Here is a 20,693-nt window from a genome sequence, read left to right as displayed (position 1 = left end):
ATTGCCCATTATATTATCAACTTCATCAGGGTAGGACAGTCTTAGTGAAATTCTGTTATTGCCTTAGACACATCTGATAGACCACTAGAGTAAGGAAGACTTGAGTTCAAATCTGGTCTCAGTCACTTAGCACCTGTGTGATCCTGGGCAAGGCATTTCACTTCTGCCTCAGTTTCTCTGAATGTAAAATGGGAATCATAACAGCACCTCCCTCCCAAGGTTGCTGTGGAAACCAAATGAGACAACACACACAGGGCAAAGGTAAGAGGCTAGAGCAGAATCTATTGGGCTTCAAAGAGACAAAGAAAGCAGGAATAGCAATCATGATCTCACACACAGATAAAGAAAATCAAATGAGATAATATTTGCAAGGTGCTTTCACAGTGTCTGCCATATAGTAGGTACCTAATAAGTGACTGGGGCAGCTAGGTGGTGCAGTGGATAAAGTACCAGGCCTGGAGTTAAGAAGACTCATTTTCCTGAGTTCAAATCTGATCTCAGACACTTACAAGCTGTGTGTCCCTGGACAAGTCACTTACTCCTATTTGCCTCAGTTTCTTCATCTGTAAAATGAGCTGGAGAAGGAAATGGCCAATCTCTCTAGTATCTTTATTGAGAAAACCTCAAACTAGCACACAACTGAACAACAACAATAAAGGACTTTTCCCTTTCCCCAGCCCCAAGCATTGGGGTGCTCTCCAGTATTTTCTACTGTTGACTTGGTTTCCAAAGTCCCTGGGTGACCCAGGGCAGATTTCTTCACCTCAGAGCTCAAGCTTTCTCACCTGTGGAATAGGGCTAATAATGTGCTATCCACAGCCCGGGGAGGGCCGGAGGGAGGAGGGCATGTAATGAGGCTGAAATGAGATAATGGACATTTATATGGGCTTTGTAAATTGTAAAGCTGACATAAGTGGGAGGTACTTTCAAAAACAAACTCGCAAAAGAAGAGAATGAACGTGGTGACAACCACAGCATGAAGACGTCCTCACTGGGCTGCGCAGGTGAGCCGAGGCTCATGAAGTCAGTGATTGAGGGGCACAGCTCCAGCAGGACTTAGCCAACTGGAAAGATGTCAAGCCAGGTCCCAGCCTGCAAAGAGGCCCAGCCTGGGATGCCTGTCACAGAGGGCTGTGAGCTACTCTGGGGTGAATTCTTAGGCTGTGGTGAAATCCATGAAATAAAAGTCAAGGGGAGGCACCAGGCCTAGAGTTGGGAGGACCTGGATTCAAATCCGACTTCAGACACTTCCTAGCTATAGGACCCTGGGCAAGTCACTTAACCCCAAATGCCTCGCCCTTGGGGTTCTTCTGTCTTAAATTGAGGTGAGGAGGAAGGGAAGCTACAGAGAAGACAACTGAGGCTTCATGCAAGAAGAGATTTCCCAAACGTTAGAGCTGCCCAAAATTGGCCTGGACGGCTCCACATATGAGGGTTCCTGCTCTCTGAGGGTCTAAGGATCACTTGTTGGGAGGGGGGAGGAGAGCCCTATTCCAGTGGAAGGTTTCTCAGGCCCCTGCCTGCCCTGCAACACTAGGAGTCTGTGAATTTCTGGCCCTGGGTTCCTTCTTTCACTCAGTTGAGTCTCAATTCAACCTCCCTGGCATGGATAACATCCATAGCAGGGGGCCATCCAATCATTGCTTAAAGACCTCCCGTGGAAGGAAACCTACTGCCCCATTCCCCTATGGGACATTCCCTACTTATCACTGTAGTACCTGGCACACAGTAGGTGCTCAGTTGTTGACACGCTGACTGACTGATGAACAGAACTCTAAGCTGGACAATGTGCAAAGTTAGAGAAAGGGAGAGAGCTAAGTATTTCAAAAAGGAGGAAAAGACATAAAAAGACATTCTAGGGAATTAATTGGGAAATTTAAGGGCAAAATGAGTATGTAAATTTAGTGAACACTTTTTTCTGTTTTACTGTATACATATATGTGTAGAAATAGTTCCTTTATTTAGTGCTTGTTAAATTCAGAATTTTAAAAGATAAAATTAAAAACCAATTTTAAATCAAATTAAAATTTAAAACTAAAATTTAAGAAATTAAATTAAATTGAAAAACCAAAAATTTTTAAATTGAAATGAATGTGGGAGTCCTGAACTGAGTAGAGTAAAAGGAGATATTGATGGTGTAAAGGTAAAGCCCCTGGGGATCATTCTGGAGCTCTACTTCTATCTCTGTCACCAACTTGCTGAGTGACCCTGGAAAAGTCTCGATCTCTACTGACCTCAGTTTCCCCATCTGTAAAATCAGAGGGCAGCCCTAGATGAGCTCCACTGCCCCTTCTGTCTCTGGTATTCTGTGTTCCAGGGTCCCTTTCCATTCTGAAGTCAATAGTCTATGTTCTTTACGTTCTAGCAGCTGTTTCCCTCGGTCAGATCCGACTCCAATTGAGATGCTCCCTAAGAGTCTCCCCTCAGCCCCAGGCTCCTGCTGGGCTCAGCTCTCTGAGGCCGCCACAGCACTCCCAAGCCTGTGCTCCCTGGTCTGGGTGCTGGAAGAGGCCCCCTTTTTACAAAGAGCTGGAGTTTGCAGCTGTGTGTGGAATCCTGGCTCTCTGAGGTGGGTGGGGAGGGCTGAAGGACATTTACAGGAGGAGATGGGCAGTGTTTGGCTCTCCGTGTCTCCGCCATCAGACTAGGAGCCCCCCGAGCACAGGGACGGTCTCCTCTGTCACATCTCCATCAGTCTGGGAGCTCCCTTGGGCTTCCTGTCTTCCCCGGCTGCATCCAGGGCTCATCCCATGAGCACCGCAAACACGCCTTCGGATTTCTGGACAGATGGACTCGCCTCCCAACGTGGGCAGCCACGCTCCCGGCTCACAGCACCGGGCTTGGGCTTTGGACGCACTGGCGGCAGGAAGGGGGATCTGGCCTCCTGGCCTTCCTACCTCTTACCTGACACCAGAAATCCCTCTAGGAGGGGATGTCCCCCAGGGGAATGGGGCAGTAGGTTTCCTTCCACGGGAGGTCTTTAAGCAATGATTGGATGGCCCCCTGCTATGGATGTTATCCATGCCAGGGAGGTTGACCGGAGACTCGGCAACTCGGTGAAAGAAGGAACCGAGGGCCAGAAATTCAGACTCCCAGCGCTGCGGGGCAGGCAGGGGCCTGAGAAACCTTCCACTGGAATAGGGCTCTCCTCCCCCCTCCCAACAAGAGACCCTTAGACCCTCAGAGAGCAGGAACCCTCAGATCCAGAGCCTTCCAGGCCAGTTTCGGACAGCTCTGACGTGTGGGAAGTCTCTTCTTGCATCAAGCCTCAGCTGTCTTCTCGGCAGCTTCCCTTCATCGTCTCCTCACTATTGCCCCAAGTTCTGCTGTTGGGCCAACACGAACAAGTCTGCTCACTCCTCCACCCACAAACCTCCAACATTTGAACGCCTCTCCCCTGTCCCCATGAAGTCTTCGCTTCTCCAGGCTGGTGATAATAATGATAACGAACAGTTGTATAGTGCTTGCTAGGCCAGGCACGTGTTAAATGTTTTACAAATCTTATCTCATTTGATCCTCTCAAATATTCTGAGAGACAGGTGCTATTACTATCCCCATTTTATAGATGAAGAAACTGAGGCAAACGGAAGTTAAGGGCACTTTCCCAAGAATTGGGAATTGTCTTTTTTTTTTAAACACTTACCATCCATCTTGGAATCATTATTGTGATTATTATTCCAAGGCAGAAGAGTGGTCAGGGCTAGGCAATGAGGGTCAAGTGACTTGCCCAGGGTCACACAGCTGGGAAGTGTCTGAGGCCAGATTTGAACCCGGGACCTCCCGTCTCTAGGCCTGGCTCTCCATCCACTGAGCCACCCAGCTGCCCCCTAGTTATTGTCTTCTCCCATTCTCATATAGCACAGCCTTGAGACATTTCACTCTCCTGGTCATGTTCCTCTGGCCGTCCTCCAGATTGTCAGCGCCCGTCCTACACTATGGCACCCAGAGCCAAATAGAATACTTTAGTTGTGCCCTCACTGGGGCAAAGGACGGCACAATGACTCCCTCCTCAGTGTAGGCTAGCTGGCTTCCCTGAACGCAGCCCAAGATGGAGCCGGCTTTCTTGGCTGCCTTATCATGCTGTTGGATCCCAGTTGAGTTGGCCATTCATCCGAGCCCCCAGGTGGAGATGGCTGATAACAGAACCCTTCCGGAGAGCAGGTATTTCAGGGAGGAGGCTGAGAGCAAGTGCCCACTGGGTACATGCCCAGGAAAGGGCACGCAGAAAAGGAGAACACAGAATTGACCCGGATTGTTTTTTAAACAAGAGCAAGCTTAGCTTCTAGAACCAAAGCCTCCGAGTGGGCATCAGTGCCTGCGGGGAGCCTAGGAGCAGCTGGGGAAAGTCCAGCTTATCTGACCCCACACGGGTTTCTGTTCCAAGTTCACCCACTTTCCTTTCTGTCTGCCAAGCTATTGCTTTTTTGTTTTGCTTCAGTTTGTTGGATGTGAGTCAGCCAGTCTTTCCTCATAGCTCATCATCATTCAGCACCTGAGGGATGGAGATTGTTGGGAGAAAATGTGTAAGAAGAGGGAAAAAGAGGAAAAAGGAATGCTTGGGGCCAATCTGCCAGGCTCAGTCATGCATGGGGTGGGGGTGGGCTTGGCTCTGCCAATGGTATTTAGCTTTGGAACATTTGCAGTGGGGCTGTGCTCGCCTCTGCACACAGGCTCCCAAGCTTTGGTTAGTACCTAGAGCAATTCAACTCAGCACACATTGGAAAAAAAAAAATATATATATATATATATATGTATGTGTTGAGGCAGTGGATAGAGAACCAGACCTGAAGATGGAAGGTCCTGGGTTCAAATATAGACTCAGACTCTTCCTAGCCATGTGACCCTGGGCAAGTCACTCAACCTCCACTGCCTAGTCTTTTTTGCTCTTCTGCCTTGGAACCAATACACAATATTGATTTTAAGACAAGATAAGGGTTTAATTTTTTTTAATTTAAAAAATAGGTTCTTATTGATATATTTTATTTTCATATCACCTGGATTTAACTCTAATACCCCTTCTCCTGATCGGTACCAAAGAGCAGTCCTCTACAACAAAATCTGTAAGAAGAAAATGTTTGTTTGTTTTTTTTAATGGAAGAAAAAAATCAGAAAACTTATCTTAAAAATCTGAATTATCATTTATCTGATAGTATTTTTGTTATATACCATAAACTTTAAGGGAAGATCATTATAGTTACTATTTACACAGTGATTTACAAATATTACCTCACTTTATCCTCATGACAACCCCAGGAAGTAAGTGCTATTATTATCCCCATTTTATAGATAAGGAAACTGAGGCAGACAGTAGATAAGATTTGCCTAGGGTAAGATTGGCAGTGTCTGAGTTTAAGATTTGCTCTCTGGCCTAAGGCTAAAGACCTCCAGTTTAAACTTTGCATCTTCTTCAACCCCCAACATAGTGCAACTGCATTCCCTGATGTTGATACTCCATCTCCCACCTCTGGCCATTTTATATATCATCCTGGAACACACTCCCTTATCATCTCTAGCTCTCCTTGTCTTCCTCAAAGGCTTAACAAAGGTGCCATCTTCTCCAGGAAGTCCTCCCTAATCTCCACTTCTCCCCACCAATGTTCTCTCCCTCCATTTTTCTTACTTATGTTTATTTGTGTGTCAGTCATGTGCCTCCAGTGGAATGGAAACTCCATGAGGACAGGAACTGTTCGAATGTTTTCCCTTGGTATCCCCAGTGCCCTGATTTCAATTTGGAGTTGAACTACCCATACTTCAATTAAGTTGAAGGTATTGTGGTTCAGTGAATTCTCCATTCCAAGGTTTTTCCATCTTTTAAAAGGTGAAATAGAAAGAGAACCCCAAACAGGAAGTTATCCAGAAGAGGACAAACTGGAGGGCAGGGAGACTCGAGATTACTATATAAGAATCAGTTGGAAAGCTTGAGGATGTTTAGCCTACAGCAGAGAAGGGGTCAACCAACCAACCAATCAAAGATTTATTAAGCCATGCCTCACTTCAGTCCCAACTCAGCATCCTCCATAGCCTCCATGCCCCCCAGGATGGGTACCCTTTCCACATCTCCCCTCCAGTTTTGGAACTAGGAACCATGATCAAATCAATCCAAACACTGTCCCTGGACGGGGCACATCCATCTCTCCGCAGTGGTCCCATTATGATCCCTGTAACTTTCTAGACTCAAGTGTCCTTCTCTGGAAGCCCACCCCTCCCCCTTGACTGCTTCCCCATTAGAATATAAATTCCTCTTAGGCAGAGTGACTTTGTTTTTAGTATTGATACCCTTGACACCTGGCACAGCACTGGGCACACCCAATAAATACTTCCTCAACCATTCATTTTTCTAGAATGGGCCAGGCCCTTTGCTGGATTGAAAAGAGATTAAAACAAAAATATGACAGTCTCGGCCCCCCTCCAGGAGTCAGCTCTTTGGACCTTAGAATGAATTTCTCCATAAAGGCAAATAATGTTGAATAGGCTATTGGGTTCCCAGGCCAGCCCACTATCATTCAATCGATATGTGCTAGGCACTGTGCTGGGCCACCAGAGAAACAAATACCCAAGTGAAATAGTACCTGCCCTCAATGAGGCCACGAGAGTGAAAGCGCTCTTGTGCGAAAGAGGGATCAGCCTTGTTCATCTCTGTCTGCCCTAGAGCACAGAAGAAGGAACAGTGCAGGAGAGTGGCAGACAGGCAAACTTTTGCTTCTGAAGAGAACATTTCTTGACTCAGTTATCCCAAAGTGAAATGGGCTTCTTTTAGGTGTTATCTTGGGGGGTTTAATTGGAGGTCAGATGATCACTTGTGACAGATGTGGTAGAAGGATCTTGATTAAACTAGATGGATTCTGAGGTCTTCTCTCTGCCTCTTTATTTTTGTGTCTCTCTGTGTCTTTCCTTGTCTGTCTGTCTGTCTGTCTCTATCTTTGTCTCTCTGTCTCTGTCCACCTCCCTCCCTCTTTCCTCTTCTCTTTCCACCTTTCTCTGTCTCTGTCTCTCTCCTGCCCTCCCTCCCTCTCCCTCTCTGTCTTTGTCTCTATCTCTCTCCTCCTCTCTCCCTTCCTCCCTCCTCTCCCTCTCTGCCTCTCTTCCTCCCTCCCCCCCCTCTCTCCCTTCCTCCCTCCTCTCCCTCTCTGCCTCTCTTCCTCCCTCCCCCTCTCTCTGTCTTTCCCTCTCTCTCTCTCTCTCTCTCTCTCTCTCTCTCTCTCTCTCTCTCTCTCTCTCTCTCTCTCTCTCCCTCTCTCTCTCTCTTCCTCCCTCCTCTCTCTCTCTCTCTCCTTCCCTCCCCCCTCTCTCTCCCCCTTTCTGTCTCTCCCTGTGATTATGTAATTCTGTAAAAAATTCTAATAGTGGGATTGGGGAGATAGATAGAAGCCGAGTGGGGGGAGATATTTTAGAGGTGGGGTGTTATTTAGATGAACTTCAGAACACCATTCCAGAGCTTACTGATCCATCCTACAACCCACAAGGTCAGCCCTGAGCTGGTAAAGGGGAAAATAAAAGAAAGAACAGATTTGGAGTAAAAAAAATCCAGATTCTTCTTCTTTTTTATTTTTTAATTTTCTCTCCTAGCATCTATGGAATGCTATAATGTTTGCAAAGCATTTAGAAATATTATCCCATTTGTTCCTCACAATGACCCTGCAAGATCTGTGCTATTATTATCTCCATTTTGCAGATGAGAAAACTGAGACTCGAAGAGGTTAAATATCTTGCCCACTTACTAGCTGTGTGACCCAGGGCAAGTCACTTCACCCTATTTGTGCCTCAGTTTTCTCATCTGTAAAATGAGCTGGAGAAGGAAATGGCAAACCACTCCAGAATTTTTGCCAACAAAGCCCCAGCTGGGGTCAGGGAGAGTCAGACTCCTAACACAACTGAACAATTTCTAGTACTGCCCTAATCTATTCTAAACCTGTCAAGAAAGGAAACAAGGTAGGCCTGGCATGGCCCATTCTTGATGGAGTCATGTTGGCTCTTTGGGATCATCATTTCCCTTTCTAGGTGTTCACAAGGCTTCCCTTTAATAGTATGCTCTAAAGGGACAGCTAGGTGGCTCAATGGATAGAGAGCTAGGCCTGGAGATGGATGGGTTCAAATCTGAGCTTGGACACTTCTTAGCTGTAGAACTCTGGACAAGTCATTTACCCTCAATTGCCTACCCCTTACTGTTCTTCTGCCTTGGAACCAATACTTAGTATTGATTCTAGGACAGAAGGCAGAAGGCTTTTTAAAAATTAGTATGTTCTAAACATTTTCCGAAATCAAAGTCAAATGCACTAATTGGAGGATTCTTCTTATCTTTCTCTCTGGGTCAGTCTCCAGCTTGTACTGGAACTCACAGGTTCCATCTCCAAAGAGCAGTTGCCACTCTCATGTTCCAAGATATTCTGTGAGTCTGTACTCTTAGAACTATAGCTAAAGAGGTGGCAAAAACTTGTTCCTGGTTAACAGTTATCAAGTAAACCCAATTAGCCTATAGCCAGGTGGTACAGTGGATAGAGAACCCGGTCTGAAGTCAAGAAGATCCGATTTCAGATCCAGCCTTAGATATTTAATAGAGGTATGACCCTGGAAAAGTCACTTAACCCCGCTTGCCTCAGTTTCCTCATCAGCAAAATGAGCTGGAGAAGGAAATGGCAAACCACTCCATTTTCTTTACCAAGATAATCCTAAATGGGGTCACAAAGAGTGAGGCACAACTGAAATGCCTAAACAACTATAAAAAGTATTTTACTAGAGGCATAGAGGTGGTTCAGTGAATGGAGAGCCAGGTGTAGGGACAGGAAGTCCTGTGTTCAAATCAAGCCTCAGACACTCCACTGCCTAGCCCTTACCTTTCTTCTGCCTTGGAACCAATATACAGTATTGATTCTATTCTTTTTTTTTAAACCCTTACTGCTGGGGGCCATCAGACCATGATTCCTTGACAGAGTCCACAGAGTGGTCCTTGGTGAGATGTGACTGTCTACTCTATCCCTCTTGCATGACCTCTTTCATCAATGCCCATTACCTATGAATTGACATGATTATTATTCCCCCAGACTCAAAAGAAATAATGTAAGAGCAAAACACCTAATTCTCTAAAACATCACCAAAAGATCAGACCCTCAAACCCAATCCCCAAAAGACTATCATGGGTTAACTTTTACTTGTTCTGAAACCGCTCCTCTTACATTGGGAGCCCACCCCTCTTATATTGGGGGCCCTGGATTATTTCCCCCCCCAAACCCTGCTCTATCCACAGCGGGGCCCGGGACCTCTTCTAGGGGGAGAACCTGATCTGTTTGAAACTTTTAGGGCTAGGGGAAGGGAACTTACCTAGCCGGGAATGGTCCTGTTCTGACGCCAGAATGCTGTGGTCAGAGTCCAGTCTCACTCGTGACTCCAGGGTTCCCAACAGGTGGCTAATGATCAGTCAAAATAAATAACAAATGGAAGACAGCTTAATCATTACAGCCATGGGGCTGCTTTGCATCTCAAAGCTGCTCTGCCATTCCCAGGCCTGGGATTTATTTTTATACCCATTTTATTGGCATGCAGATTACATTACCTAACACACATGTTCAATGAGAGATAATTGGAAAAGTGGTACATTGACTTTTAACAAATCATTTGATTAACATTCTATATTTTTGTATTGTGATTACAGAGAGAATACAAGATAAATGATTTCATCACAGGTGGCTTACTAGGGAGTTTGAGTTACTGATTTGTGTAATTGAGTCACTGAGGCATATTGAAGCTTAGTGTACCTGTAGGTATTGTATGGGCCTCTATGATTGATTTGTGTGCTGGCATCATGAGAATAGGCTTCTGTGAGTGGAAAAGTTTTGGGCTTGGCCTGGAGCTGCGGTTTTGCTGGGAATTATGTGCCTAAGTATGTCTTGGAGTCAATATTGTGTATCAGTTCCAAGGCAGGAGAGTGGTAAGGAGACTAGGCAATGGGGGTTAAGTAACTTGCCCAGGGTCACACAGCTAGGAAGTGGCTGAGGTCACATTTGAACCTACGACCTCCCATTTCTAGGCCTGGCTCTCCCCACCCAGCTGCCCCCTACAGTATTGATTCTAAGAGGGAAGGTCAGAGGTTTTTTAAAAAGGCATTTGCTAAGATGGTGTAAGAGCAGTGTCTCCCCAACGGATTCCCTCATGAATCAGTGGCACACTCTCCCCCATGCTGGAGTGAGCACAAAGAAAGCACAGGGCCAGTGAGATGCACATGTAAGAAATCCACGTGACTAAGACGGCTCAGGCCTCCAGTGCTCTGGGTGTCAATAGTCTTTTTCTCCTCCCCATAGCGCAGTGCTCAGGTGCTGCAGCTAGTTCTCTCTTGAAGCCATCACTGACTCATGTCTCTGCTGCCAGGAGTCACCTGCTGTCTCTCTTCCAGAGATTGCCTCACGGTGTTTGGAGAACAGGGTGTGCCCCTGCTCCCCGCTCTCTTAAATTAACTCCTTATCCACTGCTGAACGGGGTGAAATATTGAGAATTTGTCTTTCCCCAGGTGGGGTGTATCTCCCCTGAGGTATGGGTGATCAGGAAGGTGTAGCCCTTGTGGGTGAGGGTTTGCTGAACCCTTTTCATGGAGGCTCACCCATCTTTGGGGGTCTACCTGGCCTTCTGTTCTCCTCTGGGGTTCTAAGGCACTATAGCACGCACAGCAGCCACACATGCTAGTAAATGATGGGTCACAAACCACTGGGGACTTGGGAGGGGTGGGTGTCTACCCCAAGTATGTGAACAGAATGGGCCCATGAGAACAACTGGTCCCAGTGGCCATGAAGGTGGCTGAAGCAAACCTGGTGGAGCAATCAGAGCTTGATCAGACGTGGAAGATGTCATCGCCAGTCATCCTAACTTTTGACTTGCCATTTAGATGACTCTGGAAGAACAGTAAGGCCAATGACTTTGTGTTTTGCCTCACTTAAATCCAATTCATGCACAAGTCAAAACATTACCCTGTGATACCACTGATCTTTAAAAATGAAGGAGGGAAGGCAGGTGAATGGCTCAGTGGAGAGAGTCAGATCTAAAGATGGAGGGTTCTGGGTTCAAATCTAGAATGAGATTGCCTAGCTGTGTGACCCTGGGCAAGTCCCTTAACCCCCACTGCCTAGCCATTGCTGCTCTTCTGCCTTGGAACCAATACACAGTATTGATTCTATGAAGGAAGGTAAGGGTTTAAAAGAAAAAAAAGCAAATAAAGGATGAACAACAAGAGTATCTCTTCTGCTCTCCACAATTTCAAATATCACTGAGAATTGATTATCCATCACATCTTCTGGGTATTTCCATATATGAGGATACAGTTCATTTCAGTCAGGGGACACAAATTCATCAAAAGCAGCTGAGTGGTCTCTTTTTAAATCATTCTCCTTGGCAAAAAAAAAAGAATTAAGCAGATAATGGGACATCCACACCTATGCAGTGGTCTTCTTCTTTCTTTGTTCCTTCACATTTCCCTTTTTGTCCATGCTTTCCTCACCAGCCTCAGCCCACTCTAAGCACTCCTGCTACTATTCTTTTTTTTAATTATTGTTTTTTAAATTAAGTTTAATTAATTTAGAATATTTTTCCATGGTTACATGATTCATATTCTTTCCCTCTCTTCTTATCTCCCCCCTTCCAGAGCTGATAAGTAATTCCACTGGGCTTTACATGTATCATTGTCCAAAATCTATTTCCATATCATTAATATTTGTACTAGAGTGATCATTTAGAGTCAACATCCCTAATCATATACCCATCAAACCACGTGATCAATCATATGTCTTTCTTCTGTGTTTCTGCTCCCACAGTTCTTTCTCTGGATGTGGACAGCATCTTTCTCATAGGTCCCTCCAAATAGTTCTGGATCATTGCATTGCTACTAGTAGAGAAGTTCATTACATTGATTGTACCAGTGTATCAATCTCTGTGTATAAGGTTCTCCTGGTTCTGCTCCTTTCACTCTGCATCACTTCCTGAAGGTTGTTCCAGTTCACATGGAATCCCTCCAGTTCATTATTCCTTTGAGCACAATAGTATTCCATCACCAATAGATACCACAATTTGTTCAGCCATTCCCCAATTGAAGGGCATCCCCTCATTTTCCAATTTTTGCCTCCACAAAGAGTGCAGCTATGAATATTTTTGTATAAGTCTTTTTCCTTATTACCTCTTTGAGGTATAAACCCAGCAGTGGAATTCCTGCCACTATTCTTAATAGGACTGGGCCACCTTTTAGGCATCATCCTTTGCTCCCTGCTCTTGCATCTTCTATCCATAGCTTCTTTATAATCAAAATTGGGTGATGGATTTTCTGGGTATCCCAGTAGGCCTCTTTGGACAACTACCATTTTTTCCTCTCTCAGAATTTTTTCCCCTCTTTCAGATCTGGATTCAAGTTCCATATCCACCATTTACTTCTTGTATAATCTTAGGAAAGTAATTTTCCTTCTTTCAACTTCAGAATCCAGCTCGATAAAATAATGGGGTAGACTAGATGGCTTTAAATTCTCTTTCTTTTCTAGGCCTCATCCCTTTCATCTAGATGATCTGATTGGCCCCCAAGGACGTCTTTGAATGGATTTGAGGGATTCCATGAACTTAGATGGAAGAAAATGATCACTCTGTTTCAATATGTTCAGCTTCCTTGGTAATCTTATTTATTTTATTTTATGTATTTAAAAACATTATTCTGAAACAGGTCCATAGGATTCGCCAAACTGGCCCCACAGGGGCCCATGGCACCTGAAAAGTTAAGACTCTCTGGAGGCTTGGAAGGAGGCCTTAAGGAGGAAGGTTAATGCCAGTAACAGACAGCTAATGTCAGTAAGAGATGATATCAGTTATGGGAAGATCCTCACCTACCCAGATCTTTTCCATGTCAGTTGCCCCAGTCCAAAGCACTGTGCCCATGGTAAACTGGGTTTAGATGACTCCTATCAATCCATCAATCAGCATTCATTAAGCACCTACCATGTGCCAGACACTCTGCTAGGGCTGGGGGCACAGAGACAAAGAATGAACCAATCCCTGCTCCTGAGGAGCCGATAGGGTTGGGGCTTTGACTTGGACTTAGGAAGAGCCAGGAGCCTGCTGAATTGTGGGGGCAGGAATCCTTTGGGAGCAGGGCAAGGCTCATTCCATAGGTATGTGGCCTGGGGTTCTACCAGGACAATTAGCAACTTCTCTGAGAACAAGGTCTGAATTAATCATTTCAGCATCCTGGCTCTCTGTGTAATAAAGGCTTCTTCCATCCTCCTAACTCACCCTGGCTTCGTGGTTTCCTGAGGGGAAAGGGAATGAGCTCAGCTGCCAACTTGCGGGGCTCAGATGGGGCTTAGCTTTGGGCAGAGGTCATCGTCTCCTAATAAAAACCTTTCAGAGCTGAGATGGTTGTCACATAATAACAGCCCTTCATGGACCATCTGGAAAGCTACACAGTTTACAAAGTGCTTCCCAGACATTGTACACTACGGCCCTCTTTGTTCAGTGGGTGTTTGTCTGCCAGAGAAGGAAAACCAAGTCAGAAGCCCGGAATTTAAGACGTTTCCTTTGCTCAATGCAAATCAATCCATTCCGCATATATTAAGTACCTACTGTGTACCTTAGAGGATATAGAGCTTAGACAAGACACAGCCTCTGTTCTCATAGAACTTATGATCTATCAAGGAGGAAAATGTATCAGAGGACATTCAAAGGACCTGGTTCAAATCCTACCTCTGCCCCGGAGAGCCCTTAGAACAGAGAATGTCAGAGCTGGGAGAGACCTTAGAACAGAGAATGTCAGAGCTGGGAGGGACCTTAGAACAGAGAATGTCAGAGCTGGGAGAGACCTTAGAACAGAGAATGTCAGAGCTGGGAGAGAGCTTAGAACAGGGAATGTCAGAGCTGGGAGAGAGCTTAGAACAGAGAATGTCAGAGCTGGGAGAGACCTTAGAACAGAGAATGTGAGAGCTGGGAGAGACCTTAGAACAGGGAATGTCAGAGCTGGGAGAGACCTTAGAACAGAGAATGTCAGAGCTGGGAGAGACCTTAGAACAGAGAATGTCAGAGCTGGGAGGGAGCTTAGAACAGAGAATGTCAGAGCTGGGAGGGAGCTTAGAACAGAGAATGTCCAAGCGGGAAGAATCCTTAGAACCCAGAATGTCAGAGCTGGGAGAGACCTTAGAACAGAGAATGTCAGAGCTGGGAGGGAGCTTAGAACAGAGAATGTCAGAGCTGGGAGGGACCTTAGAACAGAGAATGTCAGAGCTGGGAGAGACCTTAGAGCAGAGAATGTCAGAGCTGGGAGAGATCATAGAACAGAGAATGTCAGAGCTGGGAGAGACCTTAGAACAGAGAATGTCAGAGCTGGGAGAGACCTTAGAACAGAGAATGTCAGAGCTGGGAGAGAGCTTAGAACAGGGAATGTCAGAGCTGGGAGAGACCTTAGAACAGAGAATGTCAGAGCTGGGAGAGACCTTAGAACAGAGAATGTCAGAGCTGGGAGGGAGCTTAGAACAGAGAATGTCAGAGCTGGGAGGGAGCTTAGAACAGAGAATGTCCAAGCGGGAAGAATCCTTAGAACCCAGAATGTCAGAGCTGGGAGAAGTCTTCAAACATAAAATGTTCTATCTTAAAGGGAGAATTATCCTTAAATTATCTGCTTCCTTCCTAACTGTGTGATCTTGGGCAGTCACTTAACCCCAACTGCCTGGCCTAGACATTCTTCTGCCTTAGAACCAAGTATTGCTTTTAAAACAGAAGATAAGGATTTTTATAAAAGAAAGAAAGAAAAGAAATATTTACTGTGTAAGTTTGTTGTGCTAAGTGTCTTATAAACATAAGTGGGTCACAGGCATACTATGGAAAATTAGATTCAGAGAAAGAGGATTAGGAAACATCAGGAGGAGTGAAACTGAGGAAGAAATAGCTTGGGAGAATCTGGTAGATTTTACACCCATCAGTGAATATGCAGAGAAGAAAGGAAGGAGAATTCCAGCAAGTCACTGAATTTCAGGTGGAAGAGACATCAGTGGTCCAAATGCTACTTGGCCTCCAGAGGCCTCTCATTCCACTTTTGGTATCATTCCTGAGTTATGGAAGAGTGAAGAAGCTGGGGACAGCTAGGCGGCTCAATGGATTGAGAAATGGGCAGCCCTGGGTTCAGATCTGATTTTAGACACTTCCTAGCCGTGTACCCCTGGGTAAGTAAGTCAGTTAACCCTCATTACCTAGTGCTTAAAGCTCTTCTGCCTGGAACTAATATTTAGTATTGATTCTAAGAGAGAAGCTTTAAAAAAAAAAGAGTTAGGAATCTTTGAGAAAGGTTATACAGTGCTGGCCTTGTAATAAGGAAATTTGTAGAAAGGGTTTGAATCCTGGATGACCCTAGCCAAGTCACTTCCCTGGGCTTCAGTTTCCTCACTTGTAGAATGAAGGGGTTGGACTAGATTGCCTCCTAAAGACGCTTCCAGTTCTACAGCTAAGTTCGAGGACTCAATTTGAGCCATACCAACTAAGGGGATCAGGAAAAGCTTCCTAGCCCACTGAATACATCAACCCTTACGGACAGTGTCAGTGAAATCTTTGTGGCCCCTTGGGGGCTGAGAGGAGGCTGTCTCCTTGCCGCAAAGTGGTTCATAATCTAGCTCAGAAGCCAAAAGTAACAGCAGCAATACATCTCCTCTCCTCTCCCCTCCCATTCTTCCTAAAAGCTTGAACCACTCCTTTTCCTTCTAACCCACAGTCAGAGAAAAGGAAGGACCAGTGCTGGTGTTGTCCACCCTTACCCCTGGTCATCTCTCTTTCTCTCCCTTCCCCAAGGAAATACTTTACTTTTTTTTTTTAACTCTTATGTTCTGTCTTAGAATGGATCCCAAGTATCAGTTGTAAGGTAGAAGAGCTGGAATGGAGGCTAAGTGACTTGCCCAGGGTCACCCAGCTAGGAAGTGTCTGAGACAGGATTTGAACCCAGGACTTCCCATCTCCAGATCTCTCAACCCACTGAGTCACCTAGCTGCCCCCAAAGAAACACTTTTTTAAAAATTTATGATTTTTTAAATTAGCCTCCCTCCCCCATACCATACATATCTGGCAAAATACACAGATTATGTCTTTCATGTTTCCACTTTTCAGTTCATTCTCTGGCTGTGAACATAAATCTGTAGCTGTATATTTTGTTCTCTTGGTTCTACTTGTTTCACTCTTCCTTATCTTATGTAATTCTTTATAATTTTTTTTAATTAAGCTGCTCATCACTTATCACAGTTATATGCCACTATCTGTCCAGCCATTCCCTGATTGAAGGACATCACCTTGTTTTCCAGTTCTTTGTCACCACAAAGAGAACTGCTACAAATATTTTGGAACATATAGGTTCTTTTCTTTTTCCCCTGTTATCCTTGGGGGAAAGACCCAGAAATTTAAAAAAACAAAAAATGGTTTCAAAGCTCTCTAGGTGTGATTCCAAATTGCTCTCCAAAATGATTGGATTAGTTCGCAGTACCACCCACAGTGTATGTGTGCCCACTTTTCTCCATCCCCTCCAACATTTGTCATGTTGCCCTTTTATCAGTTTAGTTGATCTGACAGGTGTGAGATATCTTCAGAATTGTTATGATTTGCATTTCTCTAATCAGTGGTGATTTAGAGATGTTTTTCATATACCTATGTGTAGAACTGTCTGTTCTCATCTTTTGTCCATTTATCAATTGGGGGCACTTTTAAAAAAAACTCTAAAAGGAGAACCATTAGTAAGTTAGAGTTGGAAGGACCCTTAGAATGGCAGACTTGGAAAGGGCTTTGACATAAGACTGTCAGAGCCCCAGGGATGGGAGGAGAGGGGCTTGGAGAACAATCAGACCCATCTCCTCATGTTATAGATGGAGAAAATGAGAAGTGGAAAAGTGATTTGTCCCAGGGTGCTGTGGAACTAGGACTTGAACCCAGTGCCGCTTCCAGGGCTCCAGACTGTTTTCTGTTGAGGTGCTCCAAGGGCTTCATCCCTAACCAAATCCCCCAAGTCAGCAGAAGCCTTTTTACCAACCAAGCCCTGCCTGTCAGGGCAGCTCTTTCTCAACCCTTACGCTTGTTTCGGGACAGAGGCATCTCTAGGTGGAGAAGAGTGGCCCGCCCTGGCTCCTTAGCTGACAGCCCCAGGCCTGACGGGCACCCTCATTACCATCACCAAGTGGGAGGCCCACAGCCACCAACTCCTTTGTGGGAGCTCTCTGGGAGCTGGGGTTACTTTAGGGCAAGTCACTGCCGTCTAGGCATTGCAGTGCTCAGGATGAAGAGGAACTGAGCTGGGCCTGAGCGGAGCTGGACCAAACAGCTTTCATTTTCCTCTACCAATGATCTCTACTCTGCTGAGGGCACCTTCAGAAGTAATCATAAGCTTAGAGAATTCCTCTAAGCAAGCTAGAGAAACTCAACATAGAGTGGAAAGAGCACAGGGCTGAGAATCTCAGAATCTGGGTTCAATCCTGCTAGTGGTATGACCCTGGGAAATAATCTAACTTCTCAAAGCCTCAGGTTTTTCATCTGTAAAATGGGGATAATTAGATCATAGATTTTTGAGCTGGATGGGGCTTCAGAGATTATCTAGTCACACTATTATAGGATCATATATCTAGAACCAGAAGGGACCTCAAAGGTCATTTAGCCCATTTTACAGATAAGGAAACTGAAGCTGAGAAAGAGAAGTGCCATCTTTGATTCAGATCTGATTTGACCTGACTTAGAGTTACTGTAATTAATGGGGATTTTTAGTTTGTTTAAATTAAAACTCTAACTTTCTGCTTTAGAATTGATAGAAAGTATCCATTTTAAGGCAGAAGTACAGTTGGGGTTAAGTGACTTGCCCAAGATCACAGAGCTAGGAAGTGTTTGAGGCCATAGTTGAACCCAGAACTTCCTGTCACTAGGCCTAGCTTTCTGTTCATTAAGCCACCTGGCTGCTCCTCTAATTAGTGTTTTATAAACTTTAACGGGTCATAGAAATTTCCTGGGACCTCTGTTACTCTGCCCACCCCCATTAAGAGTGCAGGCTCTTTATACTTTCCAAGAATCCTTCCTCACTCCCCCTCCCCCCCCCACCCAGTGCAAAAAAAAAATCAATAAATAAAATTCATTTGTATTATGATTAATTTTTTATCTGCTGATTGCCTCCAGGAGAATGTAAGTTCCCTGAGGGCAAGGATTGTTTCTTTTTTGTCTTCCTATTCCTAGAACCTGGCACATAGTAGGCACGCAACAAATGCCTGATGAACTGATTGGAAGCCACAGAGAGTTAACTGAGCCAGCTCAGGAACTAAGAGCACTTGGATCCCTTTCAGCTCTGTGAGAGCTTTCCTAGAGAGACCATCAAACAGAACCCAGCAGGGAGACAGACACCAGTCTTTGTAGCTGGTGTGCCATCCACAAAACATCTTCTGTTGATTAATAGAGGGGCTCACATGGGAGGCGTGATTCAATGGAAAGATGCTGTAACACGGCAGTGACTGAAATCCAGGCTCATCTCTGCCACTACAACCTTCCTGGTTGGGTGGTCTTGGGCAAAGTTTCTTCTCTAGGCCTTGGTTTCTTCATTTGTAAAAGCAATTAGTGACTTTCCAGAATTCTTATCCCATATTATAGCTTTCTGCATTCTAAACTCCCTCCCAACTCTGACATTTTATGTTCTAAATTTCCTTCCAGTTGGCATTCCATGTTCGAAGACTCTTTCTAGCTCTGACATTCAATGTCCTGAGCCCTCTTTCAGCTCTGACATTTTATGTTCTAAGCCCCTTCCTTGTATGGGCATTCTATTTTCTAAGCTCCCTTCCAGCTCTGACATCCTTTACCCTAAGCTCCCTTCCAGCTCTGACAGTCTGTTCTAAGCTCTCTCCCAGCTCTGACATTCTCTGTTCTAAGGTCTCTCCCAGCTCTGACATCCTCTGTTCTAAGCTCCCTCCCAGCTCTGACATTCTCTGTTCTAAGGTCTCTCCCAGCTCTGACATCCTCTGTTCTAAGCTCCCTCCCAGCTCTGACATTCCCTGTTCTAAGGTCTCTCCCAGCTCTGACATTCTCTGTTCTAAGGTCTTTCCCAGCTCTGACATTCTCTGTTCTAAGGTCTCTCCCAGCTCTGACCTTCTCTGTTCTAAGCTCTCTCCTAGCTCTGACATTCCCTGTTCTAAGGTCCCTCCCAGCTCTGACATTCTCTGTTCTGAGGTCTCTCCCAGCTCTGACATTCTCTGTTCTAAGGTCTCTCCCAGCTCTGACATTCTCTGTTCTAAGCTCTCTCCCAGCTCTGATATTCTCTGTTCTAAGGTCTCTCTCAGCTCTGACAGGCTCTGTTCTAAGCTCTCTCCCAGCTCTGACATCCTCTGTTCTAAGCTCTCTCCCAGCTCTGACATTCTCTGTTCTAAGGTCTCTCCCAGCTCTGACCTTCTCTGTTCTAAGCTCTCTCCTAGCTCTGACATTCCCTGTTCTAAGGTCCCTCCCAGCTCTGACATTCTCTGTTCTGAGGTCTCTCCCAGCTCTGACATTCTCTGTTCTAAGGTCTCTCCCAGCTCTGACATTCTCTGTTCTAAGCTCTCTCCCAGCTCTGATATTCTCTGTTCTAAGGTCTCTCTCAGCTCTGACAGGCTCTGTTCTAAGCTCTCTCCCAGCTCTGACATTCTCTGTTCTAAGCTCTCTCCCAGCTCTGACATTCTCTGCTCTAAGGTCTCTCCCAGCTCTGACATTCTCTGCTCTAAGCTCCCTCCCAGCTCTGACACTCTCTGTTCTAAGGTCTCTCCCAGCTCTGACATTCTCTGTTCTAAGGTCTCTCCCAGCTCTGACATTCTCTGTTCTAAGGTCTCTCCCAGATCTGACATTCTCTGTTCTAAGGTCTCTCCCAGCTCTGATATTCTCTGTTCTAAGGTCTCTCCCAGCTCTGACAGGCTCTGTTCTAAGCTCTCTCCCAGCTCTGACATTCTCTGTTCTAAGCTCTCTCCCAGCTCTGACATTCTGGGTTCTAAGGTCTCTCCCAGCTCTGACATTCTCTGTTCTATCTATCTATCTACCTATCCCAGGCCTGACATTTCAGTATTCTACGTTCTAAACTTCTTTCTACTTCCAGCATTCTATGTTCTAAGCTCACTTTGAACTTTGACATCTGTTTTAAGGGCTCTCCTATCTCTGAAAGTATAGGTTCTAAGAGTCTAAATGAGAATAATATGACGGCTCACTCAGATTCAGTGCTAGTCACCCTCATTTCCTTCTCCCCAGAACCCTGAGTCCCTCTACCAGACCAGATGAAGGCAATCATACCCTTCTCGCTACTCCATAATGATGCTAGAAACAGATATGGCAAGGGCTGCTCTGTGCCAGAGGCTCTCCTAGAGCCAGGGCTCAAATTGGGACCATTCCAGAGGAAAGAGATGGAGACACCCAGAAGTGGGAAACTTTCTCTCCTGTCCAAAGTCTCTCCGAGCTCTAAGGCCCTGACTTTACCTCAGGGAGCCCAAGTCTGGGATTTCAGCCTTTCCCATGAGAGAAAGGCTCAGAATGGGGACTTCCTCTCTAAAGCTCTTCAGGTCTTCTGCCAGGAGGCCAGGTCCTGGGCCAAAGCATGCTGGGACCTGGGCCACTGTTGCTGCTTCTCTTCTGACACAGGGTCCTTCAGTTCTCCTGGCACAGGCCCCATTGCCCTCTGGAGAAGCCTCAACCTGGGAAGTGATGAAGTCAGAGGGGTGGGGAGAGTGGGG

The 20,693-nt window shown here is 45.6% G+C and overlaps 1 long non-coding RNA gene across 2 annotated transcripts in view; it reads right to left on the bottom strand.

Moving 5' to 3' along the window:
* Window positions 1–262: 262 nt before the first annotated feature.
* Window positions 263–20,693, bottom strand: part of LOC103094822 (uncharacterized) — a 47,619-nt gene continuing 27,188 nt past the window's right edge. Inside the window, exons 2-5 of one of the 2 annotated variants that reach the window (XR_008911550.1) lie at window positions 9,316–9,401; window positions 8,894–9,007; window positions 4,995–5,058; window positions 263–4,492 (exon numbers count right to left, since the gene is read on the bottom strand). This is a non-coding gene — a long non-coding RNA (uncharacterized LOC103094822). Of the gene's footprint in view, window positions 4,493–4,818; window positions 5,059–8,893; window positions 9,008–9,315; window positions 9,402–20,693 lie in introns of those variants that run through there. The other variant, XR_008911549.1, reaches the window with a different exon arrangement.

This window comes from Monodelphis domestica, chromosome 4, assembly GCF_027887165.1.
Source record: "Monodelphis domestica isolate mMonDom1 chromosome 4, mMonDom1.pri, whole genome shotgun sequence".
NCBI lineage: Eukaryota > Metazoa > Chordata > Mammalia > Didelphimorphia > Didelphidae > Monodelphis > Monodelphis domestica.
Note: the sequence above shows the minus strand (reverse complement) of the source record. Positions and strands in the feature narration are given on the sequence as shown.